The sequence below is a fragment of the Macrobrachium nipponense genome, chromosome 35 (assembly GCF_015104395.2).
Source record: "Macrobrachium nipponense isolate FS-2020 chromosome 35, ASM1510439v2, whole genome shotgun sequence".
NCBI lineage: Eukaryota > Metazoa > Arthropoda > Malacostraca > Decapoda > Palaemonidae > Macrobrachium > Macrobrachium nipponense.
The window spans coordinates 43,708,064-43,728,826 of NC_061096.1; the positions used below are offsets into that span (position 1 = coordinate 43,708,064).

At 39.0% G+C, this 20,763-nt stretch overlaps 1 protein-coding gene across 1 annotated transcript in view; it reads right to left on the bottom strand.

Moving 5' to 3' along the window:
* The window catches only part of LOC135208710 (dynein axonemal intermediate chain 1-like), a 56,817-nt gene that overhangs the window by 34,047 nt on the left and 2,007 nt on the right, over positions 1-20,763 (bottom strand). The window lies entirely within an intron of this gene.

Consider the following 20,763-nt stretch of genomic DNA (forward strand, 5'->3'; position numbering starts at 1 on the left):
TAAAAAAAATAAACCCTTTTTATTTTTATTTCTTTTTTTCTCTCATGAAAGTGACCTATCTATCTGCGCTTCATGAAGAATGGCCATCACGAATGTTAAAAAAAAAAAAAAAAAAAAAAAAAAAAAATGGCCAATGCGACCGAGGTATCATTTGAAATCTATAACTTTTTTTTTTTTTATCTCGTACAGTTTGCTTCCGTCGTTGACGAAGAAAGCTCACGAAAACATTCGTCGCTTCGTGAAAAAAAAAAAAACCACACACACACACACGTCAACTTGTTTACCACTGCAGATAATTATTGACGCGTGGTCTGATACAAACTTATATCGGAATCATGTTATTTTAAAAGTATTAAATGCTTTCTGGTAAAAGATTTAAAAATATTATATATATATATATATATATATTATATATATATATGTATATATATATATATATATATATATATATATATATAATTATATATATATATATAAGGAAATAATCAGACTTTATTCTCCCAGATTTATTTCATTTATTACTTGGCAACCTTCACCCTGATCAATGCCATCGTGTACATGGTTATATAAAGCATTGTATTACATTCGTTGTTTAATAATATCTAATATTCTTCATGCGTTATTTGTACTATTTAGCAATTGTAACTATACGTATGGTATTTTTTTTTTTTTACTAAAATGGGTCTTTCTAAATTTAGAATGTTTGCAAACTAAAACGTTGCATCCGAGATGTTTTAGATTGCCACTGGCGTTTTCATTTTTCCGTGAAAACTCCTCCACTTCTTGATAAACAAATGACAATCTTTCAAAATCTTTTGGATGAGATTCATTGAAGACGAAGAAACACCGTCATGTTCCTTTTGCCCTTATCATACGTTACTTTAAAGGATTCTTGATTTACGTCTCTTCCAAACTGCCAGAAATAATTGATCACGTAGCTGATAAAATTGATAAACCTGAAACAACGCCCTGGACGGTACGTGGATGGTTGACCGCCATGAGATACTCGACACCGGTGGCAGAGGGCCTCATAACCCTCTGATTTGGAGAGATAAGTTTTATAAAGTGACATTATAGTAATTATATCCTGTTTGGACAAAGCTACTCTCAGAGTTGATTATTTGCTATCCTGGAAACTCAAACCTGCTACATAATCTGTTTACGCCGAGGAACAGTGGAAGACTTGGCGGAGATTTGCGCTCTGCTGAGTGTTCTAGAGATATTGTTATTTATTATCGTATCCATTCGACTTTTAATCATCTCTTCCTAATCTATATACGAGCACTGTATTCAGTGGGCCCTTGCTATACAATTTCATAATCTGGCATATCCCTTAATTATCAAAAATATATTCCTGGGATGGTTAATGACGGCGAGCCCAAGAACATCAAGAAAAACTCCCTCATTCACATTCCCAAGTATATAACGACCCACCCGATCGTGAATTCACCTGAATTCGCCACAGGTATTTTATGCCGTCATTTACCTACCTGGCCCCGTTTCGCCTGCGTGAGGGTCCGTCAAGAATTCGGCGGGTACTCACGAACGAGACGGTTGCTCGTTGTTGCCGTTGTGTGTGTGTGTGTGTGTGTGTGTGGTGTGTGTGTGTGTGTGTTGGGAGGGGGGTGTTTAGGGGGTGGGAGAGGGAGACTTCTTCCTTTCATATAATCCCTAAATGTGTTAGAAATACTTTTTTTTTAGTTTCGGTTAAATTGGCGTTTTTTAATCAAGTTTTTGTTAGATTGCCGTTGATTTTTACTTTAAATCAGATTGGTATTTTTATAGTTTCTGTTTGACTGATGTTATTTTTTTAGTTTAAATTAGATTAGCGTTGTTTTCATAGTTTCAGTTAAATTGGTGTTATTTTTAATTTTAAATTAGATTTGCGTTGTTTTCTATAGTTTCTGTTTGATTGACGTTATTTGTATAGTTTCTGTTAGATTGGCGTTGCTTTTATAGTTTCTGTTAGATCGGCATAGTTTTTTTAATAGAGTTTCTGTTAGATTGCCGTTTTTTATAGTTTCTGTTAAATTGTCATTTATATATAGGTTCTGTTAAATTGTCGTTTTATATAGTTTGTTAGATTGGCGTTGTTTTTTATAAAGTTTCTGTTAGATTGGCGTTGTTATTTTATGTTGTGTCTGTTTGACTGGCGTTATCATTCTATGTAGTTTCTGTAAGATAGGCGTTGTTATTTTATTTAATTTCTGTTAGATGGACATTGTTATTTTATGTAGTTTCTGTTAGATTGGCGTTGTTATTTTATTCAGTTTCTGTTAGATTGACGTTATTATTTTATGTAGCATCTGTTAGATTGGCCTTGTTATTTTTTGTAGTTTGTGTTAGATTAGCGTTAGATTTTTTATAATTTCACTAAATCGCAGTTCTTTCGTTCGTCATCTTTTCGGCGGACGCGTGTCAGTCAGTCAGTCAGTTCATTTTAATGTTGATGTTTCGGTAGACAGGTCTGACTGGTATAATGACTGTTTAATCGGTTGGATGATTGGCCGTAATTGGCTCATTACTACGTTTAACTATTTAATTTCATCACTAATTTTGAAGATGGAATGAATTCCGGTTCATCATACAAATCGTCTGATTTCAAGAAATAGTTCGGTGATGTATAGGAATTATCTTAATCTGCCGGTTATCATATCTTATGTATCCTTTATTTCCATGCGATTATCCTACTTGGGCCTCATCCTCCATCCTTCAAATCCTTCATCCTCTTTCATTTCGGTCATCCTTGTTATCGAGTTTATTATGAAGGCCTTGAAAATCATTGTTGTCATTCTTCGACTGATCGAAACCCCACCCCCCAGCCCCACCGCCCCCAATATTATAGATTCCGCATCACGAAAGATAACTTTTTAGATAATATCCGGGTTTGTGGAGGAGTCGACGAGAGAGAGAGGAGAGGAGATGTCGGGAGAGAGACGAGAGAGAGAGAGAGAGTAGAGTAAATTTTTTACCAGAAAGCGTTTAATTCACAACACATTGAAATAAGTACAGAAACATAAACTAGATTTGATACGATAGAGAGAGAGAGAGAGAGAGAGAGAGAGAGAGAGAGTGTGTAAATCTTTTACCAGAAAGCGTTTAACTCACAACACATTGAAAGAAACACGGAAAAATAGAGTAGATTTGATATGAGAGAGAGAGAGAGAGAGAGGCACTTGCGTGCCGTATGCGTGTCAAGTAGGGTCATGTATCCGTGGCTAAACTAATCCTTGCGGTTCCGATTTTTTTTTTTTCTTCTGGCGTCCTTAAAGCTTTATTTTTATTTTCATTTTTATAGATGATTTTGGATATCTGTCTAAGGAACAAATACTCCTATTAACACGATTTCTTATTTGTGGTATTCCTTGAACAGCTGCCTGCATGTTGATGTTACCAGTTCGGAGAGAATTGTTGGAAAAAAACACAACGTTGGATGCCACCCTGAGATGTTAGGTCACGCTATGATAATGTATACACGCTTCCAGTTGCCCTGCTCTCCCGTACCCCCTCACCCATGCCCTCCCCTGCCCCCCCCCCCCCCCCCCTCTCTCTCTCTCTCTCTCTCTCTCTCTCTCTCTAAGAAACTCGCAACTGCTAGTTTAAAAAGCAGACTACTGATTCTTTGCTTTTATGTCTCCGGCTGCTAAATCTCTCTCTCTCTCTCTCTCTCTCTCTCTCAAAGACTCTACTGGTATTCTAAACAACACAGTGCTAATTCTTTGCTCTAATGTCACCGACTCTCTCTCTCTCTCTCTCTCTCTCTCTCTCTCTCTCTCTCTCTCTCTCTCTCTCTCACGTACCTTTTCTCTCCTCTGCTTGATTGTTGAAGGGGAGGAAGCAAGTGAGATCGCGTTAGAGCGATAAGCGAGGGAAAAATAGGATATTGCGGTAATCGTTTAAGTCTTGATTTATCTTGAGTTCTTTTCCATTTTCTTTTATTATTATTATTATTATTATTATTATTATTATTATTATTATTATTATTATTATTATTATTATTATTATTCAGAAGGTGAACCCCGTTCATTTGGAACAAGCTCACCACAATGTCCATTGACATGAAATTTAAGTTTGAAAAGAATATGGTCTTCATTGAAAAGAAGTAACACAAGGAAATACGGAAAGAAAGGACCAGTTATGAGAAGAAATAGAGTAACAGATTCATAAATAAATAGATAAAAACGTAAATTATTAAAATACAAGAAGAATTGTTTGAGGGTAGTGGTGCATAGCATCATCGTTTGAACTTATGATGTTGCAATTGTACAGCATCATGTGGGTGACTGTCCCACAGTCCACCGGTGCCAGAAAGGGATGAGAAACTTTCAAGTCCACCGGTGTCAGAAAGGGATGAGAAACTCTTAAGTCCACCGGCGCCAGAAAGGGATGAGAAACTCTAAGTTCACCGGTGTCAGAAAGGGACGAGAAACTCTAAGTCCACCAGTGCCAGAAAGGGACGAGAAATTCTAAGTCCACCGGTGTCAGAAAGGGACGAGAAACTCTAAGTCCACCGGTGTCAGAAAGGGACGAGAAACTCTAAGTCCACCGGTGTCAGAAAGGGATGAGAAACTCTATGTCCACCGGTGTCAGAAAGGGACGAGAAACTCTAAGTCCACCGGTGTCAGAAAGGGACGAGAAACTCTAAGTCCACCGGTGTCAGAAAGGGACGAGAAACTCTAAGTCCACCGGTGTCAGAAAGGGATGAGAAACTCCAAGTCCACCGGTGTCAGAAAGGGACGAGAAACTCTAAGTCCACTGGTGTCAGAAAGGGACGAGAAACTCTAAGTCCACCGGTGTCAGAAAGGGACGAGAAACTATAAGTCCACTGGTGTCAGAAAGGGACGAGAAACTCTAAGTCCACCGGTGTCAGAAAGGGACGAGAAACTATAAGTCCACTTGTGTCAGAAAGGGACGAGAAACTCTAAGTCCACCGGTGTCAGAAAGGGACGAGAAACTCTAAGTCCACCGGTGTCAGAAAGGGACGAGAAACTCTAAGTCCACCGGTGTCAGAAAGGGATGAGAAACTCCTAGTCCACCGGAGTCAGAAAGGGACGAGAAACTCTAAGTCCACCAGTGTCAGAAAGGGATGAGAAACTCTAAGTCCACCGGTGTCTGAAAGGGACGAGAAACTCTTAAGTCCACCGGTGTCAGAAAGGGACGAGAAACTCTTAAGTCCACCGGTGTCAGAAAGGGACGAGAAACTCTTAAGTCCACCGGTGTCAGAAAGGGACGAGAAACTCTAAGTCCACTGGTGTCAGAAAGGGACAAGAAACTCTCAAGTCCACCGGTGTCAGAAAGGGACAAGAAACTCTAAGTCCACCGGTGCCAGAAAGGGATGAGAAACTTTCAAGTCCACCGGTGTCAGAAAGGGATGAGAAACTCTAAGTCCACCAGTGTCAGAAAGGGATGAGAAACTCTAAGTCCACCGGTGTCTGAAAGGGACGAGAAACTCTTAAGTCCACCGGTGTCAGAAAGGGACGAGAAACTCTAAGTCCACCGGTGTCAGAAAGGGACGAGAAACTCTAAGTCCACCGGTGTCAGAAAGGGATGAGAAACTCCAAGTCCACCGGTGTCAGAAAGGGACGAGAAACTATAAGTCCACTGATGTCAGAAAGGGACGAGAAACTCTAAGTCCACCAGTGTCAGAAAGGGACGAGAAACTCTAAGTCCACCGGTGTCTGAAAGGGATGAGAAACTCTAAGTCCACCAGTGTCAGAAAGGGACGAGAAACTCTTAAGTCCACCGGTGTCAGAAAGGGACGAGAAACTCTTAAGTCCACCGGTGTCAGAAAGGGACGAGAAACTCTAAGTCCACCGGTGTCAGAAAGGGACGAGAAACTCTAAGTCCACCGGTGTCAGAAAGGGATGAGAAACTCCAAGTCCACCGGTGTCAGAAAGGGACGAGAAACTCTAAGTCCACTGGTGTCAGAAAGGGATGAGAAACTCTAAGTCCACCGGTGTCAGAAAGGGACGAGAAAACTATAGTCCACTGATGTCAGAAGGGAACGAGAAACTCTAAGTCCCCATGTCATAAAGGGACGAAGAAACTCTAAGTCCCAACCGGTGTCTGAAAAGGGATGAAGAAACCTAAAGTCCACCAGTGTAGAAAGGGACGAGAAAACTCTAAGTCACCGGTGTCAGGAAATGGGACGAGAAAACTCTTATTCCACCGTGTCAGAAAGGGACGAGAAACTCTAAGTCCACTGGTGCAGAAAGGGAACAAGAAAACTCTCAATCCACCGATGTCAGGGAAAGGGACAAGAAACTCTAAATCCACCGGTGCCAGAAAGGGATAGAAACTCTAATCCACCGGTGCCAGAAAGGGTATTGAGAAACTTTTCAAGCCACCGGTGTCAGAAAGGGATTAGAAACTCTAAGTCCACCAGTCAAAAGAAATGAGAAACTCTAGTCCACCGGTGGTCCTGAAAGGGACGAGGAAACTCTTAAGTCCACCGGGTCCCAGAAAAGGGATATAAACTCTAAGTCCACCGGTGTCAGAAAGGGATGAGAACTCCAAGTCTCACCGGTGTCCATAAAGGGACGAGAAACTCTAGTCCACTGTTGTCAGAAAGGGATAGACGCTAAAGTCACCGGTGTCAGAAGGGACGAGACTATAAGTCCACTGGTGTCAGAAAGGGATGAGAAACTCTAAGTCCACTAGGTGTCAGAAGGGACGAGAAACTATAAGTCTACTTTGTCAAAAGGGACGAAGAAACTCTAAGTCCGCCCGGTGTCAGAAAGGGACGAGAAACTCTAAAGTCCCCCGTGGTCAGAAAGGGAACGAGAAACTCTAGGTCCACCGGTGTCAGAAAGGGAGAGAAAACTCTAAGTCCCACTCCAAGTGTCAGAAAGGGAGGAAATGAGAAAATCTCTAAAGTCCACCGGTGTCAGAAACAGGACGACGGAAAAACTCTAAGTCCACCGTGTCACCTGTGTCAGAAAGGGACGAGAAACTCTAAGTCCACCGTGTCAGAAAAGGGATGAGAAACTCTAAGTCCAAACCGGTGTCTGAAAGGGACGAGAAACTCTTAAGTCCACCGGGTGTCCAGAAAGGGATGAAAAGAAACTCTCTCAAGATCCACGGGTGTGTCAGAAAGGGACGAGAAACTCTAAGGTACACTCAAGGTCCAGGTCAAAAGGGGAGGACTTTAGTAAAACTCTCAAGTCCACTGGTGTCAGAAAGGGACAAGAAACTCTAAGTCACCAAGTGGAAGTCATGAAAGGGGTAGAGGGGAAAACTCTTAACTCCACCGGTGTCAGAAAGGGATGAGAAACTCTTAAGTCCACCGGTGTCAGAAAGGGATGAGAAACCCTCTAAGTCCACCGGTGTCAGAAAGGGATGAGAAACTTTTAAGTCCACTGGTGTCAGAAGGGGATGAGAAACTCCAAGTCCACTGGTGTCAGAAATGGATGAGAAACTCTAAGTCCACCGGTGTCAGAAAGGGATGAGAAACTCTTAAGTCCACCGGTGTCAGAAAGGGATGAGAAATTCTTGAGTCCACCGGTGTCAGAAAGGGATGAGAAACTCTCTATGTCCACCGGTGTCAGAAAGGGATGAGAAACTCTCTAAGTCCACCGGTGTGTCTCGAACGGGGTGAGAAACACTCTTAACTCCACCGGGTGTCAGAAAGGGATGAGAAACTCCTTAAGTCCAACCCCGGTTGTCAGAAAGGGATGAGAAAACCTCTAAGTCCACCGGGTTCAGAAAGGGAAAAAGGAGAAAACCCTTCGAACGTCCACCGGTGTCAGAAAGGGATGAGAAACTCTTAAGTCCACCGGTGTCAGAAAGGGATGAGAAACCCTCTAAGTCCACCGGTGTCAGAAAGGGATGAGAAACTTTTAAGTCCACTGGTGTCAGAAAGGGATGAGAAACTCCAAGTCCACTGGGTCAGAAACAAGGGGATGAGGAAACTCCAAGTCCACTGGTGTCAGAAATGGATGAGAAACTCTAAGTCCACCGGTGTCAGAAAGGGATGAGAAACTCTAAGTCCACCGGTGTCAGAAAGGGATGAGAAACAGTTAAGTCAGTTGGTAATTATAAAAGGAGCTTGTCGAAAGTGCATAAGTGTAGACTTAGACTCAAAGAAAACAGACACAAAATGCAAAATGCAAAAGACAATGGAAAGAAATTGCGTGATGTCTAACCAGGAAAGAGAAGTATGCCATGATTGTTCGTGATAATGATGAACTTTGGTTCAAAAGAAGGAGGCCCATGTTTTAGTCTTAACAGTTTATTTCCGCCACGACAAAAGCTTCTTTATATATATATGATAATTATTATATATATATATCATATTTAATCTATATATATATATATAATATTATATATTATATATATTATATAATCTATATATATATAAAGGATGTATATATATATATAGATTTATTATATATATATATATATATAAAGGATGCCCATAATTTTTAGTTTTAATCTTTTTATATTTGCACCACAACAAAAACTTTTTTTTTAAAGGAGCCCCATATTTTAGTCTAACAGTATATTTGCACCACAATTTTTTTTTTTTATCAAAGGAGGCCTATGTTTTAGTCTAACACTTTATTTGCGCCACAACAAAAACTTTTTTTTTTTTCAACCCTTTGATAACTGGGCGTACAGAAGACTGGCTGACCAGGTTTCGAACTTGAGATCGTGCTGGCCTTGTTCTAATAATAAGAAGGCGAGTGCCCCATTCTAAGCTCATAGGATATCACACCTCTTACCCACGTATTCCTGCACGGATTTCTATGTGAGAGAGAGAGAGAGAGAGAGAGAGAGAGAGAGAGAGAGAGAGAGAGAGAGAGAGAGAGAGAGAGAGAGCGTGCTTGCGTTCACTTGTGAACTGCAGTATGACATTCCGATTGATTATGTGGAGAAATCATTGCTTTTAATGACAGGATTTCGTGCATCGTGTTCCTGCCCCTTCCCGACTCTCGTCATCAGGAGAATTAAGAAATGATTAATGATTACGTAACTTCATTTCAGCGTCTTTTGTTTCATATTCCTTTTTTTAATCAAACATTATCAAATGAGCTCAGTGTATACTTAAGCGTTCGTATATGTATTTATGTATCATAATAATTGATGATATTGTAGGGTGTGAGATTATTATAGTGTCTGTTTTTCTGTATATTTGTAAGAATAATGAATATCCTTTTTTTCTATTTAGTCCTTGTAGAAAAAGGCTAACGGGAAAGGGTTTAGGGAAAGTAAAATCAAATTGATCATTTGGGTTCTTGTTTAGGGATGGTTCAATCTGCCAACAATCATTCTCGCCGATACTAACGATCTCAGAAAAGTTTCCAATCTATTTAGACTAATTTTATTCCTAGAAATTTATATGAACGTAATATATTAGGTTTACAGCTCATTTTTAGGCATCCTAGTTTTCATTACGTTGAGAAAATCTCTTTACAGACTTTTGAAAGATCTCGTTAGGTCTTGCAAATCTTAGCCATTTTAACCACTCTTTGTATTTCCATCTTCTATTTCATGTATATTTTAATACATTTTCTTTCCATATTTCTTTAAATTTACAAAAAAAAAAAAATCCTGCCGTGGGGTCTTTAGATTCTTTTTTCTCTCCCCTGCATCTGTACATTTTCCTTTCCGTGTCTCGTTAAATACTTCTTTCTCTCTCTGTATTTCCTTCCATTTGTATTGTGTGTATGTCATCTATCTTTGTCTAGAATTACAAATATACACCAATTTTGCCTTTACAATTTACTTGTGTGTATGCATGTCTTCTGTGTGTTAAATTACAAATATACACATGGTTGATCTTCAAAATATTCTTGTGTTGTAGTGTGTGTCAATGACAAATAGCCTCGTATTTTATCCTGACAGATTTCTTGTGTATATGTCTGTTGTGTTAAATTTCAAATACTATACCCGCATTTTATCATAACGAGTTTCTTGTGCAGGCTTCGTTCTCAAAAAATCCAATTGCTGTCTTTCTCCTTAGTGAAATCCCGGCTCGTGAACCATAGATACGAAGTAACCGCAAAGTAATTGCGTGTTATACATCCAGCAAATGTCACATTGCGTTATGTTATGTGACACCATAGCGTCCAATTGCGTGAGGAGCAGAATATAATCATTTTTTCTCTGATTATACGTGTCTGAGAAGGAAACGTTGTGATTTTGTCGAGAAGCCTATGTTGTCTGGAGACACAAATTGGGCGCTTTCTGGTTAATCTTAATCACCATCCATATATATATCTCTCCCTCTCTCGTATTGCACAAATATTTTTTTTGTAAGTTTCCCTTATTTGGTTGTGTTTTGAAAGAAAATGCACTTACATTAAAAGCAGCCCCATCTCTCTCTCTCTCTCTCTCTCTCTCTCTCTCTCTCTCTCTCATATGTGGCTACACGGTCTTTTTGGGTCATTTCTTCTTTTACTATTAATGAAGAAAACTTCATTCTCTCTCTCTCTCTCTCTCTCTCCTCACTCACTCTCTCTCTCTCTCTCTCTCTCTCTCTCTCTCTCAGAGTATATAAAGATAGCACACTAATATACGAAATGTATTTATTTGTTCCTTTCCACATTCACCCACTTAAACCCACCTTAAACAGATGAGCAAAACAGGTGCCATTTAGCCGGTATTTATAAACTTTGGGCCTTGCTGTAACCTCTTATCATTGCCTCTCGCTGTCTGAGTTATGAGGTTCCGTGCCTAAGCGTTGGCTTTTCACACTGGGCACTGTTTTCCATTTATCTGTGCTGAAAGGTATGATGGGCAAGATTCATTAGGGAACATAATTTTTATTGATCTATTGTGAACAGATCCATCATCTACTCATCGGGTGAGTTTCCTTGAAATATATGGTTAATTGGCTCTGTTTGTTCTAGCTGGTTCCAGGTTCCCGTCGTCCTCCCTGCCTTCTTTATTTCTGGATGCTTATTCCTGCTACTGGTTCCTTTTCCTAAATTGCTGTAAAAACTGTTATTATAAATTATATAGTAGTTCCACAAGATATTGCTGATTTAATTATTATTAGTTTTAGACATTTTTGGACTACAGTATCTGTGCCGATCTGTGATTTGTATCTTACAGACATCCAATATTCAAAAAAAGGTTGTCATAACTTTTTCAGTGCTTTAAGATACTGCTAATTTAATTATTTTGATTATTTTTTACCTCAGTATCTGTACCGTTTTGTAATTTACATCTCCAAAACATTCAATATCGGTGACCCTGTGACAAACGACCGAGATAAATCAATATTTCCCCTGACTTCTGGGAAATATAAGGAACAAAGACCGGGTGTTTATATTTATTTGGGGATCGCTTTTCTGTGAAGGGGTAGGGGATAGGAGAAGGAGCTGTGAAGGGGGTAGGGATAGGAGGAGCTATGAAGGAGTTAGGGATAGGAGGAGCTATGAAGGAGTTAGGGATGGGGGAAGGAGCTGTGAAGGGGGTAAAGATAGGAGGAGCTATGAATGGGTACGGATAGGAGAAGGAGCTGTGAAGGGGTTAGGGATGGGGGAAGGAGTTGTGAAGAGGGTAAGGATAGGAGGAGCAATGGATGGGTACGGGATAGGAGAAGGAGCTATGAAGGGGGTAGGGATAGGAGGAGCTATGTAGGAGTTAGGGATGGGGGAAGGAGCTGAGAAGGGGGTAAGGATAGGAGGAGCTATGAATGGGTACGGGATAGGAGAAGGAGCTATGAAGAGGTTAGGGATGGGGGAAAGAGCTGTGAGGGGGTTAGAGATAGAAGAAGGACCTGTGAAGGGGGTAGGGATAGGAGGAAGGAGCGATGAAGGGGTGGGGATAGGAGAAGAAGCTGTGAACAGGCTAGGGATAGGGGGAAAGGAGGAGGAGCTGTGAAGGGGTGGAGGGGGATTGCTTATGTCCCATAACGAAAAAAAAAGAATACTGCTGAATGACCTTAGGGTCCCCTTGCTTGGGATATGGCCCTAAATTTCATACATCTACCCAGTGAACAAGAAGGTGCGTCATATTTGCGAATGACAGTCATTCATTTTGGGTCATTTACATAATGCATAATTCTGATTTATTTCTCATTGCCTGGAACTTGATTCTGAATGTTCAAAATATATCACGGATTTTAGAGACAAGTCACATGGATTTTGATACTTCCAACTCCGATATGAAAATTAATAATAATTTAACATTTTCTTCTGCTGTCTTAGCTTTGCTTAATTTTTCATTCATTTCCATTCATTTTTAAGTACGAGGAAGAAGAATGCGAACTACATGATACCCTAAAACCCAATGATGAATGGAATTTAAATAACGTAGAATTAGCCAAAATAAAGTCAAGGGAAAATGAGCAAATCGTTCCTATGATCGGAAACTGGAACGTGTTAATGAATTCGTTGACAAAAATCCTGAACAATCGTTAACTGTTTCGGGAATCTAATGACGAGACATGGTTGGGCTTATCTCAGAATCTTTTAACACGCAGACTAAATTGTTATTGCCATATGAATAATTAAGCATTAAGGGACATTATTACAATTAAAAGTTAGATTTTAAACCTTTCTTTTGAATCTGATCTCAGGAAAACGAAAATTTTACTTCCTGAAACTTACGCTGTTTTTGTTTCCATAAATGACATCAGGGTATTGACCCCAGAAAAGTATTAAGATATATGCCAGTGACCTCTTGTTGACATTCAAGGACTGAGACCAATGCACGCATGTTCCTCGTTACCCATAATGCTGCACAGGTGATTCTGGGACATAATATTGATTCAGATGAGCTAGTCAAGGAAGTGAGGAGAGCAAGACCGTGATTGCCGTTGCAGTTGAAATTATCGACTATACAGCAGAATCTGAATGGGCAAGAAAATGTATGAAGGTGAATGATGTGTCCAGTAATGCTGGTGAAATGTAACCGTTGTCTACTTCTGCTCATCAGTCATGGAGGATATGACGGCTTAGGACGTAGGTCATCATTTAGGAATCTGTTTTAAGCAATCCATTTGCCTTTTGCCATAGCCAACATTTCTAGATAACACTGGTATACGTAAAGGATTATATGATTCTTGTTTATCGTAACAGAAGAGGCGTTTTAGGGACTCAGTTTACTCACATAAGGATTACTTACCGGTAATGAAACTCAGTTAAAATGTTTAGGTTAGAAATATCAAGCAGTATATTTTCATGTGTATCAGCGAGGAAACTTTACTTTTAAACATTCTAACATTTGAGTTTGTCTGTGATAATGTTTCTTTCGAGTGCAGCTTCTTAGTAACGTTATATTCTGAGAACTACGTTTGTCTTGAAATGTATGTAAAAGGTAGGGTTTCTGAGTGATTCGATTTTGTTATTCTACCATAATGATATTTCCACGGTAAAAGTATGATCTCTCGTGGGAGTCAATAGCAAATGCTTCACATTCAAACATTTGTCATCCTATTAAGAGAATTTCTCGTTTGAATAAAAGCCAGACGAGGTAGGAGACATTCTATAAGCGCCATTTCGACCGTAGTGCGGAGGCCCATTCCGAAAATAGCAAGGAAAGCGAAAAATGGCCAACAACCTGACGTGGAATTTTCCCTCGAAATATAGGTTAATGGATTTGTGCCGGCAAGGGGACTTGTCTCTCCCCTCTCCTTAGACCCTTTCTTGTGTGTCGTTTTTTACAGTGGGCTTTGAACTTGTCTTTGAGGGGAAATTCTCTCTCTCTCTCTCTCTCAGTAATACCTGAAGTCGGAGTGTAATTGTTTTGGTTGACATGCAAAGACAATGCGCTGTGTCATTCTTCGGCCATTTCAGGAATCATAATAATTCATAGAAAATGTTTGACAGAAAGAATATTGACAAAGATACTCTCACAGTAATGTTTATATTTGCATAGGCAATTGGGGTGAGTACTTATCTTATTATATTAGAGTATATTGGCTGTTATTCTTGTATTATGTTCGGTTTGTTAATATATGATATTGCAATTACATTTTTGCTATGGGATTTCACTTAGGCTTTTGTGATTTTATTTTTAGCTTACCTTCCCGTGTAATTGTTTTAAAGTATTTCCATTCTTTTCCATATGTAAGGAAAGAGCAGCGCCCCTGTTGTTCTTACCGCAGAATATTTGCATCCATTTCAATCTTTTCTCTGCTGTTTTGCTTTATCTATAGCAATGATGTTTTACTTTGTGTTGCCCTCTCGCGTGACTTCTCTTCCACATAGTTTAATCAGAAATTGTTTTTTTTTTTTTTTTTTTTTTTTACCTAAATGCTTAGTCGATTGTAACAAACCAACCATTCATCCGCGAAAATGCGACACGAAATTCTCAACAAAGAACGAATCTCACTGTAATACAGATACAGGAAACTGTGAAATTTTCCTTTTGATGACAAGAAACGCACAAGTTCAGGTATACTAATATGCTTGCGTGTGTGTGCGTTTTGTGTGTGAGAGTGTGCGTGTGCCTTTTTGCGTGTGTACCTTTGCATGTACGTTTTTATTTGTGTGTGTGAGTGTATTTGTGCTCGTGTGCGTGCGTGTACGTGTGCAGAGAGAAGTATATCACGTCTCAAGCCGTTTAGATTTATGGTCTTTACGAACGACTTTCCCTGGCGATATATCCCAGCAAATGACGATCGGGCGTCACACCGTGGCCTCAGAAATCACGGTAAATTTGCGCTTTTCTCAAATAAACGTCACGATCGGGTCTTTTGACTTTCGGGGAGATTAAAGAAGACTGCGAGGGAAATTTAAACGTGAGGAATTTGAAGAATTTGACTCACTGACCAATAACCGCCGGTCAAAATAAGGTTATATCCGGGTCTCACGCCAGCAGTTTTGTCTGTGACCTTCGACAGGTATTGGCGTCGATGGAATAGCTTTTACGGAAGGTCGTATGTATGAAGTATGAAATTAATACTAAGTTGTACTTTTAGAATAATTAGTGTATGGCGTGATATCGTCGTCAGATATCACGTGTGTGTGTGTGTGTGTGTATGTATGTATATATATATATATATATATATATATATATATATATATATAATATATATATATGTGTGTGTGTGTTGTGTATGTATGTATGTATATATATATATATATATATATATATATATATATATATATATATATATATATAGATATATATCTATATATATATATATATATATATATATATATATTATGTATATAATTATATGCGCGTGCCGCGCACGTACACCCTCACACACACACACACACACACACACGCGCGCACTCTCACTATACTGTGGACCAGAAAAGTTGGAAAATGTAGAAAATGGCATTTTAATTTGAATGAATGTCATTTTAGAAGCCTTGTGTGTTTATAAACGCCATCATTCCTCACCATTTTTAATAAGAAGTTAGAAAATAGGAATATTTAAATGGAAAATGTCCTCGAACCGTTCGAACAAATCTGTGCCGAACAGACAGTCAAAAGTTCAACTTGACACTTAGTAGGTGAGCAGTGGAATTCCTGGCACGTAGAACAAGATCTTTTTGATACATGTAGTTGCGGGGGTGGGGGTTGGAAATGGGGATAAAGGGGGAATTGATTGCGTGCAGCTGACGTCGGAAATACGAGTTGAGGAAATAATAGACAAAAAACCAGGGTGAAAATGAGTATTAGGAGACCGCATACCTCCGCCAATGTGAAATCCCCTAGCAACTGATATTTTAATCCACCAGAATGGAGTACAGGGTGGATTGCAAGGTTTAAAAGTAGGGTTACTGACGAATTCTAGCAGTTTGAAAGGATACGCAATCCTCATTCGTACTTTATTTAATCAGTCATTATTTGAAATGGGAGTGTTAAACGCAACAGAACTCCTCCACTACTACTACTACTATTATTATTGCCATAGCTACTTGTGCCACTACCACCCTCAGAACCATCACCACCACAACTACCACACTACTACAACCAACCACTACCACCATCATTACTACTACCACTATCACTGCCCAGGACCCTTATCCCATTATGCACACGATCATGCTCCCCGGAATGTAATCTCGTTGCCAGTCACGCGGCCCAACTTTGGTCACATTTTCTTAAAAATCCACAGACAACTTCTTTGTAATCTAACAAACAAACAAACGAAGAGACAGTCCCAAACAAATCCACCATAAACAAACAAATCAGTTGAAATTAGAAAGCAAACAAAGCTCCCTGATGTTTTTCAGGACCATCCCAAAAAAGGCAACTTTAAAATTTGCATATAAGACGAAGTGTAAAAGTATTGATTTGTATATAAAAAATAAATTAATATAAATAATACATATTTTACGAGGCATAGCACTAAATTCTTAGCCATGGTTTCCTTTATCCTGAAGATTATTATTGTTTTGTGTCACATTCCCGTCATGTAATTTGCTTATGCAGGGGGAAAATCACCCTCCCCCCCCTTTTTTTCGCTAGCTAGAAAAAATTTTCAATTTTATAGTCTCGAATTACGCTTTTCTTTTGCGTTTTTTGCTTGATGTCATGTGTATGTGTGTGTGTGTTTGTGTGAAAATCACGAAAGTTAGCATTCCATGAGAATTAAATGTGTATCAAGTTTTTGTAATAAAAATTAGACTTGATTAGAGCAAGTATTTTCGTCTTATTGACATCGTCAAACTCATAATAAAAACACATACATACATACATAATACATACATACACAAGTAATTTATACCAAACACATTCCTAGGAGGTCACCTTCGTAAAACCTTAGCTAAATCGGCTTTAATAAAAGGAAATAATACAGGACCAATTATAAACAGACCAGTGATTATATTCAAATTTCATATGTACAGGTAATTAACGTAAATTCATGGAAATTTCTCTTGGTAGTCATTAACATAGAGAAACGGCCTTGAAGCTCTGGTAATTACTTGTTCATACAAAAGGTTATCAACTCTTCAACATTTAATTAAAGTCTGTTTATCTAAAGTTATTGAAAAAACGACCTCCTGAGGAATGTACTATGTTTGGGATCAACTAGATGTACGCATGTGTGTTTTATTCACTCCGTGCTTATATATATAATATATAATATATATTATATATCATATCTATATATATATATACTGATTAAATTACTGACAATACGGTGCGGTGTTCTTAGTACAGTTGATATGGCCCATTTTAAGCCACACAAAAATCAAGTATCCTTCAGAATATAAATTAAAGAAATCATCTTAGAAAAATTTATTAAACTTCCATGAAACGCCCTAAATCACCTCGCAGTTACCTTTTCATCCCCTTTTATGAACGGCTGATGATGATATACAGGCTGTTATCGTGTGAAAATTATGACTAGGTTATTTATGAATGATTTCATATAAAATATCCGCCGATGTCACGCCACGAGTAGCATTAAAAAGAAAGATGGTGTATCATTCATTCATGTGGTCTTGGTGTCTTGGTATAAGAAGTGTAATTTCACTGAGTCTAAAGGTCATCTTTGAGTTATTCTGTCCATCTTTTTTATATATTTCAAAATGTATGACTTGGAACATCGATATAAGACAATACAGAGAACAAATGCGTCTTATTTAGTTCTCTGACGATCGATAAGAAGACGTCCCCTCAGCTTTGCTTATCCAGTATGTTTGGTGGCCTTGAATACTTCTTTTTCACACATCGTGTATCCTTAACACTCTGGAATGCCTACTGGCCATGCACTCATGGGACCCCAAATTTGCTCATTTCCCAACAGAGCCTAAAAGAACTGAACAATTTAAATGTAAAGTTACTGCAAAGGATAGGTGGGGTTTAAGCCTTTGTATGTCAATGCAGTAACTGAAGTGTTGTTTCCAAAGTCAATTAGTTTTAGGTTTCTATATTGGTAATGAATCATTTTTTATGTGTTGTTTTAGCATCAGTGGTTAGCGAGGTTCTGGAAGTCAAGGCTGTCGTGTTCGTGAGTTGAAACGAAAGCGTGACAGGTATTAGGGCCAGTATTGTACTCCAGAGTCGTTAAATAACGTATTTTTTAAGGCAATTTTGTCTTTATTTAGTCCGGGGCAGAAAATACAAAAGTGTAGGGATGGATGATGACGTCAACCACTAATTAACTTATAAACCTACCTCTTAAAGAAGGAAAACTCATAGGATTTAAGAAAAGTATAAGCGAGAAGAGAATTCCAGGGCTTAGGTAGGTTATGGGAACAAGCTGTCACGCGACCATGTGGTCCGAGTTTTACTCATTTCCAGGATAAATGTGAGAAGAGATGGCGTTATAGGTGTTACAAGACCACCTGATGGGTTGGGGCGGACGCGGTTAAAGTAGGAAGAGTTCAGAGTTCTTTGCTCTCTCGAAGGTGTTACATAGGTGTATTTGTTTCTTAATTATAGGTATTATATTCTTGCCACTATTCCTCGTATTCTCTCTCTCTCTCTCTCTCTCTCTCTCTCTCTCTCTCTCTCTCTCTCTCTCTCTCTCTCTCTCTCTTCTTTAAATTTCTCCTAATTTCTTTTATTAGAATAAACTCACTTTATTTTTAGATTTTTTGTCTTTCTGGTTTGCATTACACACTCTCTCTCTCTCTCTCTCTCTCTCTCTCTCTCTCTCTCTCTCTTTAAATTTCTCTTAATTTCTTTTATTAGAATAACCTCACTTTATTTCTAGATTTTTTGTCTTTCTGGTTTGCATTACTCTCTCTCTCTCTCTCTCTCTCTCTCTCTCTCTCTCTCTCTCTCTCTCTCTCTCTCTCTCTCTCTCTCTCTCTCTCTCTCTCTCATTTCGCGTCCCGGCCTCGCTGGCTGACAGATCGTGCACATCCACGCAATTACGGAATCATTCGGCAATTAAAAAACCAAGTATTTGGCCGAAATTATCAGCAATTAGCGGAATAAAAAGAAAATTTAAGACAAGGCGGACTCGACCTTATTAATGCAGCCGGGTTCATCACCAGCGTTATTTCGCGACGGGATCGCTGCTCGCCAAATGAACGCTAAATCTCTCGGCTGGAAAAATGTGGAACTGGAGGAAGAAGAAGAAGACATTTTCCAGGAAGAGGGAAATGAGATTCGGAGCGTGTTCAAAAACACGAGTGGTCCTCACGTCATGCCCGGCAATTAAGAACAGCAACACAGAGAGGAAGATGACCTCGTAGAATGGAAATGAAGGAAAATGAAGGAGAATGGCTTCGTGGGAGTAGGGAAAGTGTATATTTGCATGTAAAGGAAAATGAACTTGAGGACCAAGGAAAGAGAGAGAAAGACAATTTGCAATGCGGGCAATTTTTAATGAGGAAATTGCTCTTGAAATTCGAGACCTCCCCTGCCGATGGAAACCGGCTTCTGAGCTCATTGGAAATCTCATTTATGCCAAAAAGCATCACAGGTATTCGAATTTACAAACATGATCTTGGATACATACACATACGCACATGCTTCTGGGTACAATTCACTAGCATGCTTGTGGATACAATACCCATACACTTATAGCAGATGAATATTTAAAGCTAACTTATTCCATTTTTCGAGACTTGGTTGCACTTCGAAAGAAGTAGATAATTACCAAATGCGAATACACTCACGATTTCACTTTATACTTAGATGCGCTTATGTAATTAATTGGTTACGTGCACGGACCGTACAGGTACATCATTAGTTTGCCAGGTATCTAGAGCTAGACAGGACTTGTTTATCGCCTTTATTTGGTGTATCAGGGTAGATTGCGTGTTAAACTTACTTGGCGGTTATGATTTTTTTTTTAATTCCCTGAAACCTACAGTTTTTACGGCAGGCTGTGAATGACTTCAGCTCTTTAATTTTTTAATAGGAAACGTATGAGGCCATTTATTTGATAAGGTACGCTGTAACTTTAAAAGTTATATTACTGAAGATGACTGTATTACTACTCGTAATATCTCTTGGAAAATTGATTTAGACGTCATCAGCTAAACGTTAAGAAATTTGCTTTAGAAACATCAGATCTTGAATCAAAATAGCTTGACATCATTATCATGGCCTTGAATGTCGCATGAAACATGGCCTCTGTGAAATTCGACCACTCGTGTATTTCCTGTGCTTTATCTTCCACAAATCTCCACTTATATCCAGCCTCCCTTCTCATGCAAGTAGGTCCGGGTCTTCCAACTCTACTGGTGCCCACAGGAAACCAGCTGACACCAAGGGTGGCTCGGAGGACGTAGTTAAACTATCTCCATCTCTCTTGTATCGTTGTCTTTTTTTTTTTAATACTCTATCATTTTTCTCTTATGGTATAATTTCTAAAACTGTCCTGCCATCTGACGCCTAATGCTCTTCTTAAAGCTTTATTCTCAAATGGACAAAATCTTTGAGGTGTAGTTTTATTGTCACATCATCGTGCTTGATTTATAATCTTACTTATTCATATGCAGTTTCAATCTTATTTGATTTCCAAATTTTATCCTACTTGCCCATTGTTTGAATCCCCTTTTTTAGTCTTTAAATTCTATTTCAAGCGAAAGGGATATCATCGTTCCTAAATATTTGATAGTCAGCCTCGTTAATCCTTCTCCGTCTGGTATTGCGTCCTTTTGTGCCTACTCTGCCCTCATTACTGCTGCTTTTCTTAGATTAAGTTCCAGTCCCATCTCTCTAGATACATGATGCATTCTATTAAAGAAGCTTTGTAATTCATATGGTGCTATGCTGATCAAAACCGCATTGTCTGTCTGCACATTCCAAGTCTGTTCACTTTCTGCCGTTTCCAATCCTGAACCTCTTTTCTTTTTGAAGCCAATCAGTTATTATTCCAGTTGGGTGTAACTTATTCCCGAGGCCCAGTGAATTCGCTATAAACGATACTGATGGCTTGATATT